Source organism: Canis aureus, chromosome 24, assembly GCF_053574225.1.
Source record: "Canis aureus isolate CA01 chromosome 24, VMU_Caureus_v.1.0, whole genome shotgun sequence".
NCBI lineage: Eukaryota > Metazoa > Chordata > Mammalia > Carnivora > Canidae > Canis > Canis aureus.
In genome coordinates, this window is record NC_135634.1 from 33312322 (window position 1) to 33318767 (window position 6446).

Sequence of the window (6446 nt, forward strand, 5' to 3'; positions counted from 1 at the left end):
TGGTAAGAGTGACCTTGTGACTATATTGTTTAGGTGACTCTCATACTCAGAAGATTTTTCTCCCTATTACTTCATGGTCAGTTAAGAAACACACTTTGATCCAGAATTTTTATTTAACACCAGACAGATTTTTCTATGGTCACCAGCTGTGGTGTAACAATAATAATTAATATTCATGGCCTGTTCCTGACACTATTCTAAATCGACTTGTTTAATTCCCACACAACCTAATGAGGTAAATAAAGCAGTTGTCATTCCCCCACCCTCTTAGAAATGTGGACAGCATGGTCCAGAACACGCTAAGATACTGCTCATGTAATTAGTTAGTGGCAGAACTAAATTCAAACCCTGAACAGATTGGCCCCAGGGTCCATGCTCTAAACTAGGAGTCAGTGAACTGTTGCTATAAGGGGCCCATATCTATATTTTAGATTTTGCAGGCCATCTGGTCTCTGTTGCAACCACTCAACTCTGTAATTGTAGCAAGAAAATGGCTATAGACAATATGTGAACAAGTGAGTGTGGCTGTGTTCCAACTTGTAGACCTGAAATTTGAATTTCATTTCATTTTCATATGTCATGAAACACTTTTTTTTCCCAAACTTTTTCAATCATTTAAAAATGCAGAAAACTTTCTTAACTTTTTTTTTTTTTTAATATTTTTATTTATTTATGATAGTCACAGAGAGAGAGAGAGGCAGAGACACAGGCAGAGGGAGAAGCAGGCTCCATGCACTGGGAGCCCGATGTGGGATTCGATCCCGGGTCTCCAGGATCGCGCCCTGGGCCAAAGGCAGGCGCCAAACCACTGCGCCACCCAGGGATCCCTTAACTTGAAGCTTGTACAAAAATAGGTTGTGTGATGGACTTGGCCTGAGGGCCATAGAGTGCCAATCCCTGCTCTAAACCATGACTGCCCCCTTTTGAAGTGAGTGAAAAGGCTGAGGGTGCCGCCCAGAGCATGTTCAAGGTACCAAGGGAGACATCAGTATAGGACCTTCCCACCAGAAGTCTGCTGCATAAGAGCTTGGGAGAACCTCCTGGAAGAGAAGGACACCAAGTAACAAAGGGTGCCTTAGAGGAGGGGGCACTTCTGAAAACAGTATCTGTTTGGGGAAATTGACTCCTGGCCTAGCCTCTCTGAACTCTATTCCAAATGATAGGAACTATAAATTAAAAACATAATTAAATCTCTCTAAGACAGCACACAAGCAGCTGCTTTGGTACCCACTGAACAAGTAGACTTCTAAAGGTGGACAGGGGAGGCATTTTTATCACACCATTATTCACAACAGCCAAGACATAGAAACAACTAAAGTGTCCACAGATGAATGGATGAAGATGATATGGTGTGTACACATAAGAAAATATTATTTAGCTATGAGACAGACATTTGTGATAGCATATGGTTGGATCCTGAGGACACAATGCTAAGTGAACTAAATCGAAGACAGAAAGATAAGTAATGTATGATTTCATGTATATGTGGAATCTTAAAAAAAAAAAAAAAAAAAGTCTAATTCAGGGATACCCGGGTGACTTAGCAGTTGAGCGCCTGCCTTTGGCCCAGGCATGATCCTGGAGTCCTAGGATCGAGTCCCACATCGGGCTCCCTGTGTGGGCCTGCTTCTCTCTCTGCCTCTCTCTCTCTCTCTCTCTGCATGTCTCTCATGAATAAATAAATAAAATCTTAAAAAAAAAAAAAGCCAAATTCATAGAGAGTATAGTGGCAGTTGCCAGGGTCTGGGGGTTGGGAAAAGTCAGGAGAAGTTGGTCAAAGGATACAAACTTCCAGTTACAAGATGAATGAGTCCTGAGGATCTAATGTACAGCATGGTGATTATAGCTCAAAATACTGTATTATATACTTGAAAGCTGCTAACAGAGTAGATCTTAAATGTTCTCACCTGAACAATATAGAAAAGCATATGGTAATTATGTGATGTGATCAAGTTATTGGCTATAGCTGCAGCAGTAATTATTTTGCGATATATGAATATACCAAATCAACCTGCTGTACACCTTAAACTTACACAATGCTCTATGTTAATTATATCTCAGTAAAGCTGCGGGAAACAAGATTGGAGGGGGGCATTCTCACAGGTATCCTACTGAAAATGACAATGGGTGTTCTCAGAACATAGTTCTAGAAGGAAGTGTGACAACCTCTGTGAAAAAGTTTTCATGACCAGGTGGATACCAATGATACCACCTGGCAAAGGTCAGAGCAGAAGAAAAGAAAGCAAAATGGGCAGATTGGTGTGAATTCTGAGACACACACTCTGGGCTTTTCCAGAAATACTAGAAGGGGGACTTGGTAGGGAAATGTGGGTGTTTAAACTGTAGAACCAGCAACCGGTAAGGAATTTCTTTTTTTCAGTCTTGCTGAAATCTAATGACATATCAAAGTACATGTTTAAGGTGTGCAATGTGATGATTTGATACACTGCTGTGAAATAAGGTCCACCTCTGTCATTTCACATGATTACCATTTTCGTGTGTGTGTGGTAAAAACACTTAAGATTTACTCTTAGGAACTTAAAAAAAAAAGATTTTACTTATTTGTTCATGAGAAACACAGAGAGAGAGTCAGAGACACAGGCAGAGGGAGAAGCAGGCTCCTGTCAGGGAGCCCAATGTGGAACTCGATCCCCCGGACCCCAGGATAACTCCCTGAGCCAAAGGCAGATGCTCAATCAATGAACCACCCCGGCGCCCCATACTCTTAGGAAATTTCAAGTGCATAATACAGTATTGTTAACCGTAATTACCACCTGTACATTAGATTTCCAGAACCTATCCACATTATAACTGGAAGTCTATACCCTTTGACCAACATTTCCTCCTCCCCCTAGACCCTGGTAACCACCAATCTACTCTCTTTCTATAAGTTTGACTTTTTAAAAGGTTTCACATGTACATGAGATCATACAGTATTGGTCTTTCTCTGTTTGACTTATTTCACTTAACATAATGGCCTCAAGATCCATCCATGTTCTTGCAAATGGTAGGATTTCCTTCTATTTCAATGCTGAATAATATTCCATTGTGCATAAATACACCACATTTCCTTTTTCCTTTCATCCATTGATAGCTTATTTCCACACCTTGGCTATTGTGAATAAGCTACAGTGAACATGGGATTGCAGATATATCTTCAATATCCTGTTCTCATCTCCTTCGGATGTACGGATGAGTAATATTCTGAAATGCTTTCATGTCCATTCGCTCATTAAAACTGAGACCACTTTAATTGTCCTTGGTCTCAGAATTCATGTTTTTGAACGTCAGTCTTTTTCTCTTGAGAGAAACTACATTGAGCGTAGAATTGTTATTGCCGCAGTACAAGTGACTCAAAGTTTTAGGGATTGTTCATTGGGATAGCAAGATTTTAAATCAGGGTAATCTGAAAGCTATTATTTGAATCAAGCAAATATGGGATTGCCACCCCTACGCATGATAGCTTAACAAACCTTTAATGTTAAAATGCTGACAACATTCTCAAGTAATAGTCTTCGATCTCAGGATATGGCTTCACCCCAAGATTGTTTTGCCTCCTATTTGGGCAATAGTCCTGAGCTCACTTCTTTCAAGATAGCAAGATGTCTCTACATACTTTGCTGCAAATCACCTGGCTCAGCCGCATCAGGAGGACAGCGCCCCGGGGCTTTCTACTTACATAGTTTCTTAGTCATGTTACTGTGGCATAATGTTCTTATTTAAACAAGCCCTTCCCGCCCATAAAATTAGGCCTCAGGCTTTGTTTCTCAGAACCATTCATACCGCAGAGGCAAAAAAAATTCTTTTAGGACAAGTAAACGCGCTTAATGTTCTTTGTGGAGGCAAACTCCATTTAGAAATGATCTGACTGCTAATGTTTGTTCTTGTTAACTTGGCCCACACTTCAAGTGCCAAGCAAGTGCTGGCCCTCAGAGCTGTGTTTAGATTCCTCCCGTAATTTGCTGAAAGGTCTCCCTCCTGATTTCAGTCTTCCTGTTGGTAAACATGTTGTCATAATTCATTGTCTAGGGAGAAATATTAGAATTTCTTCAGAATAAGACTGTTATTTGAAGACAGGAAGCTACTATTCACCTAGAATGTGAACAGGAGAATTCCAATGGCCATGTATTTCACTTGACTTTCTGTAAGCCGTGTTAAGTAGAAGCATACCAATAAAATGAATTAGACCTGGCGTGAATTCAGCCAAGAATAAAAGAAAGACAGGGCCGCCTGGGTGGCTCAGTTGGTTAAGTGTTTGACTCTTGATCTCAGCTCAGGCCTTGATCTCAGGGTGGAGAATTCAAGCCCTGCTTTGGGCCCCACGCTGGGCCTGAAGCCCACTTAAAAAACAAAACAAAACAAAACAGAACAAAACATAAATATGCAAGCTAGGCACACAAAAGGAAATAGGATCACAGAGTTAGAGGAGCAAAATTACATAAGATTATGCATATAGTTCCTACTTAATAAATTGTAAAAATCACAATGATAGAATTCACTGGAAAATGTAAATGACCAAAATTCAGCCAAGAAACAGATAACCATAGGAGGCCAAACAGCACAGAAGACATAGAAAATGTGGTCAAAATATTACATCTAAAAAACATGGCAAGCCTAGACATAAAGGCATATACTTCTGTATATTCCAAGAAGAGATTAGTTGAAAATGTAATATGAACACTTCCACAGGAAAAGATAGAATGCTTTCTGATTTATTATAAGAAATAACATAACCCTGGCAGAAAAACCTGTTTAAATGTGGGAGAAAAAAAAATTGATATTTGTGCAAATATCAGACAAATATAACTGTACATAGAGATTCAAAGTGAAATATTAAGCATCTCATCAAGCATTCTATGAAAAGAACAATACAAAATGACTTCAGCGTTGGGGCACCTGGGTGGCTCAGTCAGTTAAGCGTCTGCCTTCGGCTCAGGTCACGATCTCAGGGTCCTGGGATCAAGCCCCACATCAGTCTCTCCGCTCAGTCATGACTCTGCTTTTTCCTCTGTCTCTCCCTCTGCTATCTCTCTTGCCCTCTCTTTCTCAAATAAATAAATAAAATCTTAAAAGAAAAACAATTAAAACCCTAAATGACTTCAGTTTTATTCTCAAAATACAAGAGTAGTTAGCTAATAGAGTATTTATCAGCAGAATTCATCTCATCAGAAGGTCTCAGAGAAAAACCAAACGATCATGTGGATAGATATACAAAAGGCATTTGATTAAAATTAACATTCATTCACAATCTAAGGTCTTAGTAAACCAAGAATAAGGCATACATCCTCAACTCAATGAAGAGTGTGTAGTGGAAACAAGCAGACAGCATCACACTTAAGTGCTAATTGTCGTGTATTCATATTCACCGGAAATAAGAAGTGAAGTCCTATTCATCATGGTTAGAGCAGTATTCAGGATTGCTCTATCCAAATATAAGGAAATGCAAGACATGAACTGGAGACCAAATTGTTATTGTTTGCTCATTATATAACTGGCTAACAGAATCCATGATGAGTATTTTCAAATAAATGGGAATTTTATCATATAATATATTTAACTCTTTTCCCTTGTTTTGATGTACGTGTAAGTGAACTTTGAAGGCCAAAACAAACAAACAAACAAACAAACAAACAAACAAAACAAAAACCACTTCGCAGGTGAGGCTCTTGCACCAAATTTACTACTAAAAGGTAACGCGTGATGTTTCAGTTTCTGCAAGGTTCAGTTCCACCCCTAAACTTACCCATCTGGAAACACAGAAGGGAATTTAGCTTCAAAATTATTTCACTTGTCATAGAGAAGTTTAAACAGGTCAGAGTGATTACTATTATTTTGTTAATGGCTTGCTCTCTTGGGTAGAATGGGCCTTTCCGTGGGTTGCAGGGTTTTATTCTGAATTCTGCAAGGCTGGTGCTGCTGCTCCCCTAAGAAGCATTTGCTGGACCCTTAGAGTCACCTCCCAGCCCAATGTGACCTGACAGCCCTACCCTTGTTCTTGATCGCTGTAACACCACCCTTGGTGCTCAGACCACAGAACTATTGCTGCAAACAAGACTCTGGGGTGTGGTTGCATAAATGCATTTTGCACTGAGGCCGTGTTTGCCTAGAGTTGGCTTTGAGTGGGCCTCTTACCCTTAGGGAACGAGTTAACTCTTAGAGAATCTCTAAACCCTGTGATGCAAGGGAGCCGCCAGCCATGTCACAGTTCAAGTCTGATGCACCCAAATAAAGCCCAACCTGTAGCTTCTTGGCTGTGCTAGAGAATGACCTGAATTAGTTGCAATGGCAACAGCATAGGAAATAAAATTCACAGAGGCATTTGTGAGAGCAACACAAATTGAACTGGAAAATATAATTATAAGGGTGCCTGGGTGGCTCAGTCAGTTAAGCGTCCAACTCTTGGTTTCAGCTCAGGTCATGATCTCAGTGGATCGTGGAATAGAGCC